This window comes from Triturus cristatus, chromosome 12, assembly GCF_964204655.1.
Source record: "Triturus cristatus chromosome 12, aTriCri1.1, whole genome shotgun sequence".
Lineage (NCBI taxonomy): Eukaryota > Metazoa > Chordata > Amphibia > Caudata > Salamandridae > Triturus > Triturus cristatus.
Genome location: NC_140595.1, coordinates 292,866,396 through 292,888,764, shown reverse-complemented (window position 1 = coordinate 292,888,764; position 22,369 = coordinate 292,866,396). Strand labels below are relative to the sequence as shown.

Below are 22,369 nucleotides of genomic sequence, written 5' to 3'. Positions count from 1 at the left end.
ACGCCAACTTGGCAATAGAGCGTGAGGAATGTAAATTGTTTTATTTATTTATTTATTAACCCTGTTACACCGTATGCCGAAGTTTACTACACCCCACTCTGCCCCTCCCCCGCCCGCCCCACTACCCCGTAGCAATCCCACGGCGAGCGTCACTGCTCACCTGGTGCACACAGGTCAAACAAATGTATTCTCCACTGGCGACTCTTCGGACCAAACAGTGAGATCCAAGGGTATGGCTGTTCAGGACTTCAGTCGGGATGACTGCCGGGCGAGGCACTGTCTAGTGGACAGAAGGGGCAGCTGCGAGTTCAGAAACTCTCTCGTCCAGGGATCTTTGGCCCGTCCATCCAACCCAACGGCGGCTTCGACCTCCCCACCCGTCCTCAGGAGGGGATGGGCCACTTGCCCGATGGAGTTCCTGTTCGGGCGCCAACTGAAGGAAGTGACCCGATTAGGGCCACCGGGTCACTCTTGACGCCCTCTCAGCCTTCCATACAAATGAAGAGTCCGTCAGACAGTAGAGAATACAAACCAAGTATATGTTTATTCAGATACACTCGAGCCGAGCCACATCTGCCCAGTCGCTTAGGGGTGCTGCATAGAGGACTGACATCAGAAAACATGGTGATACATTATGTACGATTCAGAATCACAGAGGGCACGCCCAGACTGGAAATTTCTAGATGGAGGCAGCTACACAAAGAAGGTACAGAAGGGTAAGTTTCGATCCTGAGACCGGGCACACACTATATGCCAAGGTTGTTCTGCCTGCGCCCATCGCTGGACTAGTTGGAGCAGGCCTCTATCTAGTGGGAAAGGTGTGCGCTAATAAGAACAGTGTATTCATTAGTACAGCAAGGCCCAACCTTGGAGAAAACAAATTTTACCAAAGCTGCTTCTCGCAGAGGCAGAGAGAGGGATTAGTTTTGCTCCTAGATCAAAATGGCAGCTAAACATAAAATGGTGCTGCGAATGCTAACTTAAGCAGAGCAATATGTAAACAACACAGCAAAGACATTTTTTTAATTCTAACAAGGTCTTCATTGTGTGGGGTCTTTATTCTGCTAAAGGCTTATGGTCCAGGCAGTGTCAGGTACTGTAATCAATGCTGTATTTTCAAATTCACCAATTTTAACATAATATCAAGAATACCATTTTGTTAATATACAAACTAGAAATATACCTAAAAACTGTTTCTTGGGGACTTTGCTAGTACAGAGTTTATTGTTTTGCCTTAAGCAGCCTGTGGGTGACATAATAAATTATGTGAGGGGGAGCAGGGCTCACCTTGTGGGTCCGGTGAATGGGTGTGGTGTTTGGAGCCCCAAAGCACTGCAGGAGGTGGGTTGATGCTGCCGGCTCAGGGCTGACGAGGACCGGTGAATACCCAGTTTGGGCGGGATGATGGCGGTGTAGGCAGGAAGGCTTGCACTTTACTCATGACGGGTGTGTAACTACAGGGAAGTGCCCCCTCACCATTTTATGGTAAGTTATTTTAGGCGTATGACTCTTCTGAAGGAGAGTTGGTGAGGAAGATATCAGTGTTCAAAGTTAGAGGTGGACAGCTCAGTTTGCACAGGCCAATATAATTTCACTTGTTAAGAAGGTAATTGGAAGTTTTGGTTTTCTGTTGCGATAACCGATTTGAGGCTGATGTTTTTAGGCTCTGCATGGTGTGGATATTTCTTTAGGGATTTTGGGGTATTTGAGCTACTATACTCCAGGGACAGGCCAGGCTTGAAAAGACGCGAGGAGGACACAGTGTTAAAAATATAGCTTTGATGTTCTAAAACGTATCAGAGGGGTTTAAGTAGGAGGTGGTCATGAGGCAAGGTTTTGTGCTTAAACATGTCTGCTATTAACCTGGAGAAGGGGTCTGGCTTTGAGGGTTCATGTTGGTGGAGGACATTTTTTGCAATGCCAAATGCACAAGAGTTACTGTGACTAATCTGTTGGAAGTGTTAAGGAAGGTTTTGTCTTACCTCGGTTTGAATGCCAAAAATAATGGTATGCATTCTTTCAGGATTGGAGCAGCATCCAATGCTGCAAGGCTTGGTTATCAAAATAATTTCATTAGGAGGATCGGATAGTGGCGTTCCAGGTGTTGCGAAGGTTATGCTGGCTAATTGATTACGTCTTCTGACAGTAATGTAGTTGTCATTTGTTGTAGGTTGTGTTCAAGGAAAAATGATGTAATGGATTGTGGGGCACTCTTTGGTCTGGTGGAGTACACAATTGGCCAACAATTGTCCTTAAGGCTACTCTTTAGGACTGCTCAACAGCACACATTAGGTCTTTTGGTAGGGTAAGAGAGAGCTGCTGTGAGGGAAACTATTGCCCTTTCGGGTGGAGTTTTTTCTGGGTTCACGTTGCCCAGACCTCCTAAGACAATTACTTGTTATGGCTATCAGGCTTGTTATTGTTGAACGTGGTGAAGCAGGAATTGGTAAGACTTCTGCATATTTGGGCTTGTAAATTAATTGTCTGGGCTGAATTTGTGCCCAGGAGAGTTTAATGGGGGTGCCTTCATGCACAACGCCATGGACTGAGCGGGATTGGCCTATAGGGTAAACAGGCAGTGATCAATGGGCTGGTCTGATAGGTCAGTGTGTGGTCCGATTTTTGGCTGTTTGTGGCCCTGTTTATGGCCTACTGGACCGACTTTTACTGTTGATTTCCCTGATATTTAAAATAAACATTACCTGCAGCAAGCTCAAATCCATGCACTGTTTCATACCTCGCAAAACACATATGGCATGTCTTTAAACGCTCAAAACTGCCACGATTTGTAAACACTGAGAACTTTTTTAAATTTCTGATTTACTTATAGGGGAGACTTTTATTTTGGTGCCAGGGCCTATTTACTTTCCCAGTCCGGCCCTCGCCGTGGACAAGGCGAGACACAAGCTGAACAGAGCCATGACGATTTTTTGTTTCAACTCTGTAATTAACATAATATCACAATCAGACATTAAGTATGAGGATGTTACACTGTATCATACAGATGGTGAGCATTTATCATTGTTTTGGTTGCATATTATGTGATGGAGCTATGGCAATCGCTTGCCAAGTTGAGGCGGAAAAGGTCTAGTGTTGAGGACATTGAAATTTCGATTGTGAATTGTTGGCATGTATGAATGGGGATGAGTTAGAAAAATGCCTAAGCAGGGTTCTCCTGGTTGGCGATAGTTGCGGGAATGATGAGCCATGAGTGGTGTATCCACCCCTCGGTGAGGGATGGCACACATCAGGCCCTGAAGTACACGTTGGAACACAAGAATGGTTGCCAGATGGGAGAGGGGAAATGTATATGTGGCTTGTGAATTGTTTCTTGGGACGGGTTTTGGCATTTTGGGAGGGGAGACTTTAAATGACAGAGAATGGCCAAGTTGTTCACTTTATATTAGTGAGGCTTAGGCATATATTATTGTATTTGAATTTGACTTAACTGTTGGCCTGTCTTACCCAAGGCTATTTCAGGCATGTGGAATGTGTCGGAGACCAGTGAGAGATAGATCAGAGCTAGGTATTGATGGAGCAGGGAAACTTTTATAAAATTTGAGATAACCTCGGACTGTCCAATCAGAACATTTCTCTACCCCTAAAATGTTGTGTGTTAGAATGAAGTAAGAGGGGAAAAAAGGTATAAAATACCCTCATCCGCCAAAGGGGGGTGGTTCATTGGGCTGATCTTTCATAGCGTTGGGTCTGCATTGAGCTGGTGAAGATTTTCATGGTTTGCCTTGGGTTTCTTTGATTTTAGGGAAGTTATTTCGTCTGATGGTTTGATCATTGCTGTGGGTCGGAGAGCTTATCCCGGATATTATACCAGAGGATGCGGATAGCTCCTTGTTGTACTCAGAAAGTTGCCGACGTGTACTAATTGGTAATTATTAAACGCGCTTTCTAAATCTATGCTTATTTACCAGATGTTCGATTTCTCTTTGAAATAAACTGAATTTATATTATGACCTGTAGTGCATAAATGCTAATGCAGAGAAAATTTGTATTAGATAAACAAAATTTGAATTAATAAGAAATGAGTTTGTGATTCTTTAATTGATTGCAGAAAATAATTAAATGTTTCCTAGGCTTTAATTGTGTTTTAGCTGGTTCTAATTCACCATCAACCAGTCCAACTAATTGGTCCATCGACCAAGTGGTGGAGTGACTTGATGTTAAGGTCAGGATTCTATAGGTGCATGTATATAATGTATATAATGTAAAGAAATGTACTCCTGATAGGTAATAAGGTACCCACATGTCCAGCGTTTTTTTCTCCTGTGTACAGATTCGAATCAGACGAGTGTGTGTTGGTGTTATGGGCCCCACCAATGAATGAGTGTATGGATGAGTTGTTGTGATTACGAATCTGTGACATAGGGAGAATAAGTCAATTTTGCCCCTTGCGCTGGATCAGTAGAGAGGCGGTGTTTGGGGTTGGGTATATATATGTGAGCTGGTCAAGGTTGCAGCCTCTTTGGCTGACCCTTGATCCATTGGGTGGTTAGAGTAGTGGACAGTGCTGTTTTTTCCGTTACCTTCCCCTTCCACCTGGTCCAGAAGTATGGTTTGGGGAAGTGCTTTGAAGGAGTGAGGAGGTGAAGATGGCCGGGATTTTTGGGCTGTTGTTTTTGGCATAGGTTGGGGCTTAAGTGTTGGAGATTTCATAGGAAATTTGCCTCTGTAGGACAATTGGTGACTTGTTTGGGTGAGGTGGCTGTAGATAGAATGGTTGCGAGATGGGAAAGAGAAAATGTATGTGTGGCTTGTGAGTGATTTCTTGGGGAGGGGTTTGCCATTTGATGGGGCGGAGCTTTAAGGGAGAAGAATGTCCAGGTTGTTCACTTTATATTAGTGATGCTTGGGTATATATACATTATTGTATTTGATATTTGACTTCACTGTAGACCTGTCCTAATAAATGTGGTATTTCTCGTTATATGGTGATCCTTGGTTTTGTGTAATCATGCCCGATCCAACAGCGGAAGATATTGCCATGTAAAGAATAAAGCACACAAGGAATCAAATAAGGCTTAACCATATTGACCTGAAAATGACCCCAAGTAAGTGATCGTGTCAACAAACGGGAAGATAGTGGCCTAATGTTCCAGCAGTATGAGATTCAACTGGCCCGTTTTCCATGTTCTTACCATCTTGCCTGAATCTTGACATATTTTCATCAAGTGAGACTGATGCAGCGCAGAACGTCAAATTCCCCCTTAGGCACAGACCAACTACCTCGACATCCAATTCACTCACATACATTCATTGGTGGGGCCCATAACACCAATATACTTACACTCGGTTGACCTGTTTTCTGAGGGATGATACGTTTCACAACGCTGACATGAGAGGAATACCTTTACCTTACCCTAAACACATTGACATTAAACCTAAGATATCCCTCCCATACGGAGACAGATCATTTAGTTGAATTGGTAATTGATGATTAACTCGTCTACCTTTGCTCTATTACTTTCTTTTAATCTTTTCCTTAAATAATCGACACAACACATTTGTCAATTAATCAATTATTATCTAAGAAAATTTCGAAAGAAATGTTAGAAATCATCATCAGCATTTCAGAGCATCATATTTACCTATTCTGGCTAAAGTCGTCCTCTAAGTCAGTCAGTCAAAGAGAATTTATTCAGCAAAGTTAGGCCGCAATTCAGTCTCTCATAGATTCAGGATAACAGCTGTCCAGCAGTGTCACCGTCCTCTCCGTCAGCATAACGTCAGGAAATCGAGTTCGTCAAAGAAGAGCGAGTTTTTTGTTCAATTGCCTACCTACTTTTATAATGAAAATAATGTCAAAAAATATCAAGATCGGGGTTTAGAGAGTTATCATTGGTCAATTTTGACTTGCGAATACAGTTCTCAGGGTGTCGAATAATGAAGTCATCCAACTTGCTTATTCCGGCTTTTAAATTGAGCATTGTCCTTTATTTTGAATGAGTTCCCGGAACGACCTTGGAGGGTACATGTTCTCCCGGGGTCAAGTCCAGGCCACTGGTGCTAGCGGTGACGCATGCGCACTTCACCCAGAACCTCGTGTTATCAGGGCAGTCACGTTTAACATCTCGTTCAGCCATCTTGTTTAGGCCGAAATGGTCAACTTAAGCAAAAGAAACACAAAAACGTAATTAAAACATAGAAATGACTAATAAAATGTTATCCCCTTGCTAATACCCATATGTGTGTGTATTTATCTAGCAGAAGCAACACTCAGAGCGGTTTATACTTACTGAATAAAGCACACATCACAAATACATCACTTAAAGCAACATATAACATATAATATTCTAATTTTGTACTACCTGCTCCACCAAGACAACATAACTAACACCTTGAAAAGAGACTGCTTTTCACACAATTGTTTTCATTTATTTTGTTTTTCAAATTACCCGTTTCGAAAATGAAAATCAACAGATTAAGAGAAGATTTAGAGAGTCTATGGATTTTACTTTGCAGAACAGGAAAGCAATTCCTTTACAATATTTCGAAGATTAAATCTAAATATAACTGACCCAACAAAACACATTTTACAAATATAGGCTCTCGCAATACTTAAATGTTTAGTAATGGCAATAACTCATTATTATTTAATGCTGCATGAAGACATGGGACTGGAACTCCATGCGGAAGGAAAGCATCAGGGAACACGATCTTTTCACGGAATATCATCGGATGTGCTACATCGGGTTTCACTTTCTTCTCCGGACTCATCGTTCCCGTTTCACTTTAGTTGAACGTCCACGTTGTTGTGAGGGCTCGGTTTGTTTCGGTCTATTTTTCTCTTGCATGAGCGTCTTTGGCAGGGGGCTGCTCGAGCTGTCCTATCCTGCCGTCCCCGGCAGAGGACGCTCGGCCCCCTGCTCTCCGCCCCCACCCCTGTCACTTGCTCCAGAGGCTGGTGACACTGAGCCCGGCCTCCTTCTTCTGCTGCCGGCCTAATACATAACTCCAGTGCGGGGATCCGGAAGCACCGAAGGCCTCAGGTAAAGAACTAAGGTAAGGCGAGCAACCCTAGGCACTGTCCCCTCCGGCACATTCTCCCTCCTTGAATAGCGGAATAGAGGGGGCGCTGGCCCTGGCCTGAGCTCAACCTCCGCCGTGGGTGGGGCCAGGGAGAGAACAGGAGGAGCGAATTGGGTGCATCAATGTATGCATCGTATTGAACAAGATGATGCAGGGGGTAGGCAAACTGGAGGTGTTGGCACTGGGTGTGCTGCAGGCACAGATGGAAGGTGTGGGGTTCTTGGAGATATTGCGCGGAGGTGTATGGTGCAGGTGCATGCTGCAGGTAGGATAGAAATGAATAAAACAGGTGGAGGGTTCAAGTGGACCAATGAAGTGGAGGGCCCAAAATGGACATTGAGTGCAGCTGGCCTGGTGTATGCAGGGATGGAGAAGGCTGGAGTAGGAGATTGTGAGAGTGCAATCAGAAGTTGTGTCGTTGCAGTTTAACTGTCTGTGCGCATCAGGGGGTAGATTCTGGCAGTAAATGCGTCCGGCATGGCAGGTTGGGGATTATAGAGCAGGGGTCTCCAACCTTTTCTGTGATCGGAGCTACTTTTGTTCAATGGAAATCATCACAAGCTACTATTAGTGTTGGAATAAAGACCGTAATTGACAAGATTATATTAGTGCCCACCATATATAGGATTGCCATCAGTGATCTCCTCACTTCATCAGGCACTGTTCATAGCATTAATATAGTAATTGCTATTTCAATATGGAATTCCTCTCAGTGGTAATGCATACCAGCTATATCTGCAGTGGCTCTGGCGCCATTGTAATAATAATAGTAAGTCTCCCCTACACTCAATTACTTAACACTCAATTGTCCACCTTTTATATATATATTTTGGAAATTCAACCATTTTTCTCCAAGGATCTGGTTATGAGTTCTGAAATTACGCACATTTTCATCTGAAATACGTTTATTTTTATATACACATATAAATTCAACCAAGCAAAAGTGATACATTTTATAGAATGGGCTGCACACAGGAGAGCTACGTTTAGGTAGTTTGGGAGCTACCAGTAGCTCACGAGCGTCTAGTTGGAGTAGCCTGTTGTAGAGTAATGGAGAGGGCGTGGTTCAAGTTGAGTTACCAGGAAAGAGGGAAGCATTAAGGGGGTGGGGGAGGAACGGACAAACGTTTTGGGGTATTTCGGCATGATGGTATCTTGGTGTTGTCCAACTTTCTTGAATTTTTCTTAAGAGAATTCACTGTTATTTTAGAACCTTTATCAAAACGCCTAGCTTTTTTGTGAAATTGCGTTCAAAGCTGCTTTTTAAATGTTGCACCTGTATGCCTTGGGTAAGGAAGGATGGCCTGGCAGGTAAAGGACATGGCAGGACGATGAACAACCTCTCAGGGGTATGTGTTTCCCCTTTTCAGGGATTGGGGGATGCACATTGGAATTTGTACATGTGTCAAGCCATCTTTATAATTGTTACACCTTGTTTAGAAAAGACAATGGTTGTAAACCATTTTTTGTTGTAATACTGTGAGAGGTTTGCCTGGTATATGCTGTCCACTAATTAAAGTGGGCACCTTGTACCAGTCCAAACAACCCTTATTGATCATTAGGTTAAAGACAACCTTTATTGAAAGCTATCCTAGTGGTAGCTATGGTTAGCAGCCTTCAGGCTAAGTCTCAAAGGAATGTAAAGCAGCTTGGTTTACCAGATTATAACCTCCTGAATGACCAAAATGAAAGGAGAACCACACAAGGTATATATATATATAAAATATATGTATTTATTTCTAAACACTCTCTACTAACCTCTTTATGAGATTAGAGAGCAAGGCACACAATATTGCAGTACTAAAACGACAGTAAATAGCACACTACACAGTGGGCCCCAGGGGAGACCAAACCATATATTAAGAAAGTGGTATAAGAACCACAACTTGACTAGACACAGTGCCAAGAGCACGTAGAATCGCTGGGAACCCAAGGAACCACCCAAGATAGTGACACAGGGGACCCACGGGGGACGCGTGCAGTGTGAGAACACAGCCGTGAGCTGCCTACAATCCTATGGGAAAGTCGCGGTTGGAATTTTAAAGATTAAGGACACTTAGGAGAGGACTTTGAGCAAACCCTTTCAAACTTAGAAGGTTCTAAGGCCAGCACCCATGTGAGCACCAGAGTACTCGTGTTACCTAACCCAGGGAAGCCGGGTGCATAGGTGTCAAATGGTGTCGGGAATCTTCGCTGTTTTCAATGGCGTGATGCTGCAAAGTGCTGCTGCCAGGAAGATGAGAAGTGTCCGGGGTGATCCAAGCCTGGATCGAAGATGAGACAAACCTGAAAGCAGAGGGGACAGAGTCTGGGTCACTTGCCAGTGACCAGGGGCATGATAGACGAATGCCCACCGATGTTGTTTCAAGTGCGATGAGGTGAAGCTTGACTCTGCAGCCACGGGGACCAGGAGACGTCAACGACGACCAAAGTCCACAGACGAGCTGTCCCACGAAGGATGTCGAGTGCTGGGGGGTCAGTGTCCGGATTGGAGACCAACAAGCCTTGGCAACTGCAACCCACACAGTCAGAGAAAAGATGCTTCGGTGTGGACCAGCAAGGTCCTGGGGACTCCCCAAGCGATGGAGAGTCAGGGCACATCTGGAGCAACCAGGTAAGCCCACTTAAAGTTACAGTTCTCTCCTCAGGGACCCACAGGTCGACGGGCCAGGTATCGCGAAGGGACCGTGAGAGGAAGCACTAAATACCAGCCCACGGAACACTCGTGGAGTGTAGGCCAGTAATCTTCGGTGGATTCAATGCTCGGGGTCCGGACTACAAGTAGCCCAAAGCACAGCCTCAGGGGTCGCCAAAAAGCATATGCTGCTGCAAATGTGCATGGTGTCCAGGGGTTCGGGTTGTACGGTCCCCACGAGGGCTGCGGATCTCAGGTTTGCTGAGAGCACTGGTTGGCCTCTGGGGAAGCTTAGGAACCCACCTCCTGTGTTGCAAAATCTTCGGAGTCCGTCAGTAGCTGCGTAGATGCAAACTGGTCAGATGCGTTTTATGTGCCTGCCTTGCAGGGGAGTAACTCCTTTACTCCAAGGGAGATTCTTTGGTCATCCAGCGTAGTGTAGATAGTTGAAGTACTTGGTTTCTGTAGCAGAGTTTAGTCCAGGTAAATCTAAAGTCCTGTAGCCAGGGGTTCCTACTTTATACCCAAGGAAGGGGTAGGAAACTCTGGGGACCCACCTATGGGAGGGTCAGGACAGAGGTGTGGCCAGTTTCGCGCCAGAGCAAGGGCTGATAGCCCCTGCAACTGGTTTGAGCTGGACTATGCCCAGGGACACCAAATGTGCCCCCAGTGCAGACATCAAAGCACTCTCCGAGTGCACCCACCCAGCCCCAATACACTAAAGCCTGTCTGGGAGTTGGTCACACCTCCCTGTGACAGGAAACCTATTGTCCAGCCTCCCCTGTCGGAGTTTCGTCCAGCAAACTCGTGTCGGTGGCTGGCAGCATCTATTTTGTGATGCCAGGGTTTGCAAAGCTGGTACCGGGTGTACCGGTGCTGTCACATTTCTCCCTCTAGTAGGGTGGAATCATACAACTGGTGTGGAGATATGATTCCAAGGTGTTGGATACCAAACACGACATGTTTCCATGCAGCCATTTTAAAGTTAGCATGCCCCTGAGAGGCCTCTGGGGTACCTATGCCCTGGGTATATAGTATACCATATACCAGGGACTTATAAGGGTGCCCCAGAATCCAATCTGGAGTGTACCTAAAGTACATGAACAACCAATTTAGGAAGAAAGCAGATAGACTGGGGTCCTGATTAGCAGTATCCCATTCAAACTAAGTCGAAAACCAGCAAAACACCAGGCAAAAAGTGGGGGTAACCATGCAGTCAGATTCCACCTTCCTACAATTACGCTGCAACCAACCTCTCTCTTTGCGATGCTCCTTGCACAGCAAAGAGGACCTGATGCATTAACAACTTTGCAACTCTGAATTTGCAGTGCACAAAACTGCATTCCTATTTCTAGTTAACTTTGTAAATTGCGAGGCACACACTCCGCACCGGCGCAGGAGCCCTTTAAGTGGATACTGAGCACAATAAATACAATAAAGTGACCTGAAGAGCTGTCTGAAGCTGCCAGCTTACTGAAACATAAGATCGAAAATAAGGCTCCCATTTTAAGTTTTTACAGATAAATACATACAGAAAATAGTGTTTCCCTTCTGTATTTGTTTTTTAAAGCGGAAAAATACAACCAATCAAGCTTCTTTTGCTTGACTCCATATGCTATCATTTATGAATTCTAGGCCAATAGCGGTGCAGATTTATGGCATAGGGCGTCTAAAATCTCAAATAACTCCATAACTCTACATTTTTTTTTAAATAATGCTAATATTTTCTTTTGTGTGTATTGTTTTATTCTAGTTGGCTTTATAATGTGCTACATTTCGAAACACATCAAAGGATGAGTGAACATTTATCAGTCCAATGTAGAAATATACAAGTTCAAACTTCATTTGGTCACAAAACTCAAAATAAATATAGATAAATATCGTTAAAAATGGCAAAAACCAAATATTGATAAATACTGACAAAATGTGAAAGAAAATACCATAAACCAGGAGCCCTAATCAAAAGCAAAGACAGTACCTTTCCAACGAATCATCCTACAGGCGTAGCACTAGTGGTCGAAGTGCATTTAAAAAATAAAAGTAAGAGAACTGTGATCCTGAGTCCGCTGGTTGTGGGTTCAGCAAGTTTAGGAGCAGGATCAATGGCGTGGCTAAATAGAACAAACTTCTGAAACTATTTTCTTGTTCTTTCACCTTCGTATAACTGCATGTAAAATAACACACCTTAAATGGAAGATAATTGCAAGTTAAACTAATCAGTGAGAGATGCACTAATATGCGTTGTGAAAACCCTGTTAGTTAATGTAATCCCTGCAGCTATCCATGTGTGTAACCTGAGAGTTAACTAATTGACTTAGTGATGTGTATGTTTTTAGTGTTACGATGTCCCAGTCTGTGACAGAAAGAACCTTGAATATGTACTTCATTATTTTAAACTTTCATTACAAACAGTAAAAGAGAGGCTGCCCCAAAGTGCACAAAACGATTTATTTGTAAAATTTGAAAAACAAAAATTGCATCCCCAACATAGATCCGAGTAATCTGCAGACTGTACCTAGTGCAAACATTTTTTATAACTGTCCAGTAAAAGCATTCACTAAGCAGCTCATTAGGTGACCTTACAATGTCTCTCAAAAAGAATACTCTTCAAGTAACTCCACCAATTGAAGCCAATAAGACTCCCAAGCAGCCTTTACACTTGCAGATTAACCAAATGCGCACATGTAAATTTCTTTCAGGCAGCAGACACCCTGGCAAGAGGGGCTGTCTCTTGTTCAGTTTTCCATCCCTCCCCTGGCTTCATAGCACAGGAGATTCTTTTCCCTCTACTTCAGCTGAGGCATCTCAAATGTCCTAATTAACTGTCCCTACATGGCATTGTAAAATAAAGTAGAGGGACATTTTTTTTCTTCAAATTGGAAAAAGTATAGACACGTCGTGCCCCTCAGATCTCTCCCACTTTAATATCTGCATAGCATGCTTCTTATGTAAGCATGCGCTTCTGTGCTTTATTGTAATAATCCAACAGAAATATGAAGACCATCTCAGCCAACGCGTTTCGTTCAGGAATTGAACTTCGTCAGGGCTGAAAAGAGTGTAACAAAGATAACATAAATATAGAAAAATACTTAATTGGACACAGGACCAAAGAAAAACAAATCCATATATAAACAAACACATATATAAATAAGACATAAATATGACAAATATCTAACTACACACTAGACAGTAAATACAAATGCATGTATTTAAGTCATCCTATAAAAACATACTATTACATTTCCACATGACATAATCCAAAAGGACAAGAATGTACTAACATTGACAAAAATATCAAAAAAATATACATAACAATACATGTATAACATGAATAAGGAAAAAGATAAAACAGGCCAGTGTGAAGGGAAAAATATTAAACCCATACATGTCAGACAAGAACTGAACATAATGGGTATCTAAATCAAGATCATAGTCACATAATATGAACGTTCCTCGATAATAGCTGGCTTAAAAAATAATGACCTGAAAGCGTGTACGTTTTTAAAATTAATAAAGCGAGGAGTGATGACTTGTAAATATATCCCCATAAGTTGACGAGTTCTAAATGTATCATTGTGAACGTTAAACTGCTATATACATTTTAGCTAAGCTGCTATATATATTTGTGTATACAGACTAAACATGCTGGAACTATATATCTTCCATGTATATGACATATTGGAAATAGCTAACATGTACGATGCATACACTGTACAACTTGTAAGAGCAAATGACAAGGAAATGAACAAAGTTCAAATGGACCCAAAATATAAGCTCAAACCAAAACGTGGGGCGAGCTGCTAATAAGGGGCATTTTGACACATTCAAAGAGGACATAGACTGAGTAGATAAACCCAATACGATAAAGAAGTCATAATAAAAATAGGGACAGCAAAATCCATGAAGGCACATACCATGCGCAACGATGAATAATAACTCCGCAGTAAGGCAACTCTCTGTATTGGTGAAGAATAGTCTCAGGAAAAGCCAATGTCTCTAAAGTAGCAATCCCATATCATATGGCGGGTCTGAGGATAAAGCAATTGCCTCCTTGATAAGGGCACAATGGTTGGTTCTGTCAAACAGAAAAAGTGGGGTGAGACATATAATCAAATTGTACACACACATATCCTAAAGTATAAAAAACTCCCGGCAGTATATGACTGAAAGGCAGAATATGGCCATTCGAAAAGAGCAATGGAGGCAAAAAAGCACAAGCGTCATGAGATAAACGTCAGAGACTCAACATATCTAGAAGTCACATAAAGTCAATAGTCAATTCAAGGACAAGCGAAGACTTAAGGGCCGGCCATCTCGGCATGGAATATAAATGACTAAATCTGGTGGTGATCAACAACTAGTGGTAGCCTCTCAATGCCGGGACCGGCAAAAATAAACCCTGGAACGCGACCAAGAAAATAAACTGAATTATGACACACCTCATAAATGCCACACTGTAACCAAGCAGCGCGACACCATATTTAAAAAATAAAACAACACAGCAACGAAACATCACAAGGCGATGGGGCTGGGCTGATATAAGCTATCTATTCTATGCGAGCAAGGTCAAAATAATCGCACCTTGCACCGCTTACCTGGAGCCGTCAGATGTCTGTGCTCCTTCCTCGCACCGCCACCGGATGTTGGTAGAATCCATCGTTAGAAAGACGCACCGGTATATAAAGAAAAAGGAAGTGTAAAGACGCCAGCTTTCGTGGATAGCAACCGGAGTGATGTAGGGAGGCGTAACCCGTCACCCCTGATTGGTTACAATTGATCGACCTACGCTCGTCAGCACGTTCATAATATCAAAAAGAAAAAACGGCCTAAGGGTTCCTGGCGTCTAGCGTCGCCACAGGAACCCATGGGGTAAGAGTAAAACTCGAAAAAAGACTCGTGCTTCGTTACACACGTAAAGTCCATCTATCAGCCGGAGTCATCAGAAAGAGTATATATATTTATTTTCCAAAACGAGCAAGTCATATTCCTGAAAATAACAAGAAGGTCTAAAATCAAAATTAAATATATAAATAAATAGAGAACCACCGCCTCACATCTTGCCACAATAAGGGCGATGCGAACCAAAATTGTATAAAAACCCCAAATGTCACGAACATACACAAAAGCGTCCCAGACGAATAGAAACAAGCAAAGATCCGGGAAGGATATGTTTCATATAAGTGAAAGATGCATAACATATAGGAATAACAATAACAGTGAAAGCACAAGGAACATGTAATGTCAGTGCACAATAATGCCAGAAGTTGAAAAAGCATTAGCGCAAAGTGCCACACAAACAGCAACAGGAAGGGTGAAACCTTAATAGACAAACAATCCGATCAAACCAATCTGAGAAAACACAAAGCAGAGTGTTAAGCCCTCAATGTCCAACGTCCTAACCAGGACAGTTTCACAGCGACACCCTATATTGGGATATCAGAATAGCCATGCAATCACAGAAAAAATGCCATATAATCGATATATGATATTTAAGGTGCCTTGGTACAAAAACAATGCACCCTGGTCTCACAATAAAATGGGGGGGGCCAGTCGGAGTATACTAGGCGGTACCCGAAAAGACGGCAATGATGTAAACAGGCACCGAGGTGAAATTAGTCTCCGAGACGACGGGCTACCGGAATCAGCAAAAGACAATTGTAAACATGGCCCATTCCCTGTCGATGTTCCACAATTGCCAAGGGTAATGAAAGAAATGACAGAAGCAAAATTTGAGTTAACCACAGATGAATCGGGCCCTAAAACCCCCCATTCAAGGATAAACGATACCAACAGTCACTCCCCTGTAGAGAGTAACACAAAACCAAAAGTTTTACGTAAGAAAATAATGGAATTTGTGGTCAGAGTTATGTCCTTTGAGAACAGACCGCAGTCTATAGATCCATTTGGATTCTGTTTGCCTTAATATTAGATCTCAATTGCCACCCCGTTTATTCGGGGGAATATGGTTGATTCCACAGAAAAAGAAGGACTTATCCCCTGTATGCACTCTGTTGTAATGGTCGGTCATGGGGTATCGTGTTTCATTATTTGTAAGTTTTGTTACGTGTGTTGGTACTCGGTAGGCTTTAATTACAGCCTCTGAGCACTATTTTCTCAAATAGCTTTGTCCTGCCTGCTGTTGCAGGCAGTGATGGAGCGCAGGTCACCAGCTCTGGTCACTCATACACCTAATACTCACCTGGGCCCAAACCACATTCACACAATAAGCTAGTAAACCCCGCAGGCATCAATTTTGAGTAATAATACCTATAATTTTATTATTCACCTTTACCAAGTCTTACCAATTCAATACATTTTATTTCATTTCCTCGACGAATCAGGTTGCTAAGCTAGTTTAAGGTAGAATGACCTTTACCTCTTTACTCTGAATAACCACAGACTCAAGAAGTTTTGAAAACCTTTATCTAACTTAATTTGTGAGTCAAAATTCAATTACAGTAACCACCTTCATATCAAGAGGCAAAATACACCAAATAATTCATAGCAAACTAAAATGATCAAGGATAACGGTACTTGAAAGGGGGAAAAAAAAGGGAAAAGGAAAGCATAGGCATAAAGGACTGATTTTCTAATTATATTTACCTATTGGTCAAGATGAACCCAACTCCATAATGGGGGGCCAGAATAGAATCTCCAAAGCAGGTCACAGGTAGAGGAAACAGGCAGATTCAGATCTGGAAGGATATCTTCTTCTAAAGTACAACTCAAGCATTGAAATCCCCTCTCTGACACTACTCTCCTCGGGTGTCCCTTTTCCACAATCCCTCTAGATGAATAGATTCATCGATCAGTATCTCAAACTCTCGGACAGAGTTTCTGGCAGCAGTAGCGTCTGAGACAGCGTCTCGGACAAGAACTGGAGCAGCAAACGCGTTGGGTCAGTGACGAGTTGGAATGACAGATCTGACAAGTCGGACAAAGTTTCTAGCTATCTTACCTCAATTATACTGTTCTTGATTCGTGTACCACCCCCCGAAGTATCAATTCTTATGTTTTCCCTTATTCTGATTGGTTGGAATGAGGAGGTGAGTTCATCACACCACCTAAAATTTCTCTATGACCCATTGTCAATGTGCTCGCCCCTTAATTTTCTTTTCCCATAGCTTTATTCCCACACGCATTTCACATTACTGAGTAAATTAAACATTTTATTCAACATTGTTGCATTCGTTGGGGTCATCAGTGCGACTTTCCCAGGCTTCTTCATTCAAGGTGTCCTTGGCTGAGTGACATGGGTGCCGTCATTATCGGCCAATCTAGGGATTCCAGTCACCCTCCGAGGCCCAAATAAGAACTAATAATAAAGTCAGAAAAGACAAGTTAGAACACAGAAACAAATGATCTCACTGTATACCACTTATCTCTACTCTATCCCCATTTACTTATTTTAAATCTTTGCATTAGTGTTTAATACAACTTACAAGATTTAGTTTATCAGCAGCAGATGCATTAGCGTGTGAGTTCAAAGCGGCCATTTTTAGTGCCATTGCGCAGCTGCAAAAGTTTCCCACCAAAAGCGACAGTCCTATTACGTAGATGCAGTAGATGCATGCGCAATAGAAATCCCGCGTTTTGTCGGCCATTTTTTAGGACATTCATGTTACGGGTTAGTAATGGACATAGACAAGCTTCTCCTAGATAAAAGTGTTCGTGGTGTATTACGGTTTTAGTATTTACAAAACAGATTGATTACATTGTTACATGTTATTTGAGAAGATTGAATCCAAGAAAGTTTCTTTTATGAATCCTTGCTCCATCAATCCCCTCTCTGATGGCATTTATTGCCATCCAAAATGTTCTATTAAAACAGATGCCAACTTTAGCACATCTCAATTTCTTCTTCAACATTTTTATTTGCTTTCCTTTCCTTCTTGCATTGTAACCCTCTCATTCTTTTATAAAAGCCCCCTTTTAATTCTTCTATCTGTATTTCTTCAAATTTTCTTTTCTTACCCCTTTCATTCATTTCATATTTCTTTCTTCCTTTTCAACACTTGTGCCAACACATTATTGCTAAGACTAATAGGGTTATTCCCATTATGGGTGGTATTATGTGACCTAAAATACCAAATTAGAGAACCAACTACCTATGTTTGTAAAGCTATTTGCAAGTTTACTCCATACACTTTCAACTTCCAGTAGTTTCAATTCTTCTTCCAATTTGGTAATATTCTTAATATATTTCCCAATTTCAACACTTTTATCGGGAACATACGTGCAACAATGTTGCGTTTTCAATAATCTACAGACTCCACCCTCTTTTGCCAATAATATGTCAAGGGCAAGTCAATTTTGCATAGCCATAGACCTGACCGCAACTAATTCAGTGTTGATGAGCAGAAATCCTCCAGCAGTGTAAGTAGATAACCGATCAACTACTGTAGACAACTGGCAAATTTTCTGTGAATTCAGAAGAACTCCCACTGAAGGTTTCAATGCACCAAAAATGTCACCTACTATTTCTGAAAAACGAGCTCTTTTTATACGTGTTAGTCCATTTGCGTCTTCATTGTTTCCAGTGATTCTTTTAACATGATAAACCTTTGGGAATACTATTCCGAAAAAGCAACTCCCGTACCAATGGTCTGGCAGCCTAAAGTAGGCTTTATTGCCACACCCATAATAAATTCCCAGAAATACAGGATCAGTTCCTCCTTTTAGTCACCATCCCCCGATTATTAAAAAATGATGCTCACATTCACTGGAACCAATAAACACTTTGTTATATTCTGTTTTTAACCTATGGAGACAGATTTTCCCTTCTTTTTCAAAATCTAAAGACATGGCAGCATGAGTTTTGCCACTTGCAAAATGCTCTTCTTCCACAGCCCTTTTCGGTATCTGAGGTTTAGGTTCAGAGTTCTTCGTTGGAAATCCTGTCTTCTTTGTTCTACTAAATTCAAAAATATTTTCTCTTCATGCAATTCACAGGTTAAATTGTTATGTGCTTCAGCTATATCTATTGTTTTCATGGTTAAGAAATATTCACCCATAAATTCAGAATCCTTCGTACTAAGGACAGGGTTCATGCTTTTTCGCATAGGAACCTCAGAAAAAGTCACATCTATCTTAGAATAATAATATTGCAATTTTCCAGTTTTATAAAATAAACTTGCTAAAACACTACAGGATATACCATAGGTTAAGGGAAAATGATGATAAGTCACTCCCTCTGCGACAGATGCAGGTAATTTCATGCAAACATAACACTCACTAACTTCCATAGTTTCTACATATTGTACTAATAAGTTTGTGAAAACGTTTAATTCAGTGCCATTTTTATTTACAGTGTGATGTAAATCTGACTCATCTGGTGCTTCTAATTCTACCCTATTTCCTTTCATAGTAGCTACCTTCTCATCTGTGTTAGTGGTATTCTGTACACTTTTGACCATTAAATAAGGTATGGCCACTGCTAATATTAACCATATTATGAGTATTAAAAATATACTACATATACACATTCTGCAACATTTCTTAAATCAATTTGGTTTTCCAGCAGATCTATTGTCAGCCATTCTCAAAAAGGGGGAGAAGATTTCTCTTCTTTATTTGAGTGTTCAAACTTCGCAACAGAGTTATAAAGGGGAAATTCGTTCAAGGTGGTCTCACTTCTTCGTCAATTTGCTCTGCATTAAAATTTTTAATTTCACGTTCGATTATCTCTAAATTCTCAAAATCTTTGAGAATTACATATGTCCATTCAGGACCTTTGAATTTGTTATTTACAAATTTCGCTCTGGGGCTTCTTCGTTTAGAACCAACAGCTGCTTGCCCAGACCAACTGGATACTTCGTCTACCTGCTCTGGTTCTTCGGGTACTGTCTTGAGGTGATACTTCAATCTATCGATAACACCTGGCCTATTATCACCCTTTCGGATTCGTTTAGCTTGCACTGCACTTGTACCTTCTTCAGATGTTCTTTTGTGGCACAACGTGATTATTTCTGTCCTCAGATTCTTTTTCTGTCTGATCTTGTGTAGGGCTTACTGATTCATTACTTCCTTCCTGACTATGTTCTCTTTCACTAGTCTGACTTAGTTCAGGTTCAATTTTTAAAATCGCTTTTTCTGTATCTGTCTGAACTTCTGTAACTTCCCTTATTGGCTCTTGCTCAATTTCCTTTGAATCTTTGTCATCATTTATCTGTTTACTTGCTTTAGATTCTCTCTGTTCTTCCCTAGTCCCAAGTTCTATAAATTTGGTTTCTTCTGTTTGGGTAATTGGTACCTTCCCTACCTGGTCCTACTCAGGTTTATAATCTAATTTATTTTCTGTTTCTTTAGCACTTTCCTCTCTGTCTATCTGGTCCTCACTCTGTTTCTGACTAATTTGTCTAGTTTGACTTCTGGTTCTTACAGTTATCTCTGGTATGTCTACTACAGGTATCCAATCATCCTGACTGGTGCTCGGTTGTTCTTCATCAGCTACTTCAGGACCTATTGCTTGAGATCCTTCAGCTGTGCAACCTTCAGCCCTCTCAACCGCCTGAGTCAGTTGAGGTTCTTCCTCGTCAGGTGCTGGTACTCTTTTAGTGTGGCTTGCATGAATCCAATTAGGCAAGCCTGCACATTTTACAGCTGTTGTTGTGACTAATATAACCTGATGTGGTTTCTCCCACCTAGGTGCTAGGTAAGTCTCTCGTGTGTGATTCTTCACTACAACCCAGTCACCAGGATTCAGATCATGCGCTTGAATCGGCTGCCTGACGTCTGCGTCCTCTCCAACCTGGTGAGAGATAGAACGCACTTGGTCAGCCAATTCTTTGCAATACTCCAGTACCAAATCATCAGTTATATTCAACAACTTGTGTCCTGGTATGCATGCCTGCCTCATTGCTCTTCCCATGATGATTTCATGGGGACTCAATCCAGTATTTTTGTCTGGAATACTTCTGAGTCCCATCAGAACTAGAGGTAGGGCATCAGGCCAGTCTAGTGGAGTTGATGCACACGCTTTCCCCAACCTTGACTTAATTGTGCCATTCAATCGTTCTACCACTCCAGATGCCTCTGGGAGGTATGCGCAGTACAATTTCTGTTCAATTTTAAATGCTTCACAAATTAATCGAATTATTATATTATTAAAATGAGGCCCTCTATCTGATTCAATAGTTACTGGAAAACCGAACCGAGGAATGAGCTCTCTCAATAGGAGTCTGGCTACGGTTAAACTGTCATTTCTCTTGGTGGGGTATGCCTCCACCCATTTTGAAAATAAACATACGATGACAAGTACATATTTTAATCCCCGACAAGCAGGTAACTGACTTAAGTCAATTTGAAGTCTTATGAATGGTCCTTCAGCCTTTCCAATTTTGCCCATATAGACTATTGCTCTCTTGCCTGGCTTAATTTGCTGACATGTCAAAGCCTCTATGCAACATTTCTAAACCTTGGGTTGAACCAATCCTGCCTGAAAAGTCTAATCATTGCATCTCGGCCTATGTGAGTGTCTCCGTGATACATTCTAGCCATAGGTGCAAGCATGCTGTCTGGCAACACAGGTCTATCGTCTAAGTAGACCCACACATCATCTTCGTTTGTATACAACCATTTTTCACCCACTGCTCTTTCTCTTTTGTTTCTGGTTCGTTCTGTAGATCTTTCACTTCTTTCCATGTTTCTAACCCTGACAATAGCATATGTTGGCAGCTGTTTTGACAATTTTCAAATTTTCTGTTTACTGCCATTAAGTATCTGGCACAATGTTGGGCGACCTGGTCAGCGTACCGATTGCCTGCAGTCACACGGTCATTTCCTGACTGGTGTGCGGCACATTTGACCACTGCCCCTTCTTTTGGTAATTGTATTGCTTCTAGTAATTCTTTGACAAATTTTCCATTTTTAATAGGAGACCCTGAAGAAGTCAAAGTCTTGCTGCATCCAAAGCTGGCCAAAGTCATGCACAGCCCCGTAACCATACTGACTGTCAGTATAAATGGTTACTCTCCAATTTTTCCCTTTACTTAAAGCCTGCAATGCTTTAATTAAAGCAATCAATTCAGCTATTTGTGCAGACCGGACTCCTGGTAAATAGGATGCTTCAACTATTTCAGCCAATGTACACACAGCATAAGCAGCACTTAATCCTCTCTCTTCATGGCGCATGCATGAACCATCTACAAATAATTCATGCTCAGCATTTTTTAATGTCTCATCTTGTATATCTGGACGTGGTTTTGTACTAAGCTCCGTTACATCAAGACAGTCCTGTTCCGGGTCATCTTTTACTTCCTCATTGTATGGATCTGGTAACAGAGTGGCTGGATTACGTACAGTACATCGAACAATGGTCACATTTTCTGTACCTAAAATGATCCTTTCATACTTGGTTAATCTACTTGGTGTAAGGTATTGTGTACGAGTTTGTGTTAAGAGAATTACAACTGCATGGGGAACATATACCTTTACAGGGTGTCCCATCACAATTGTCTCAGTTTGCTCTAGACTCACACAGGTTGCTGCCACAGCTTTTAGGCATCCTGGCAAAGCAATGCTACAGGATCTAAGGTAGCACAAAAGTATGCCACTGGGCGTCGCATCAGGCCATGAATCTGGGTTAAAACTGAGAGGGCACAATTATCTCTCTCACAACAAAATAACGCGTAATCTTTTGAATAGTCGGGCATACCTAAAGCAGGGGCTTCACATAAACAATCTTGTAAT

At 41.9% G+C, this 22,369-nt stretch overlaps 1 protein-coding gene across 4 annotated transcripts in view; it reads left to right on the top strand.

Moving 5' to 3' along the window:
• The window catches only part of ZNF319 (zinc finger protein 319), a 158,370-nt gene that overhangs the window by 13,310 nt on the left and 122,691 nt on the right, over nucleotides 1-22,369 (top strand). For 2 of the 4 annotated variants that reach the window (XR_014971912.1, XM_085636803.1), the window contains exon 1: nucleotides 6,827-7,017. The exons of 1 other annotated variant lie outside the window; for it this stretch is intronic. The gene's annotated coding sequence lies outside the window, so the exon portion shown is untranslated. Of the gene's footprint in view, nucleotides 1-6,826; nucleotides 7,018-22,369 lie in introns of those variants that run through there. One more of the 4 variants, XM_085636805.1, reaches the window with a different exon arrangement.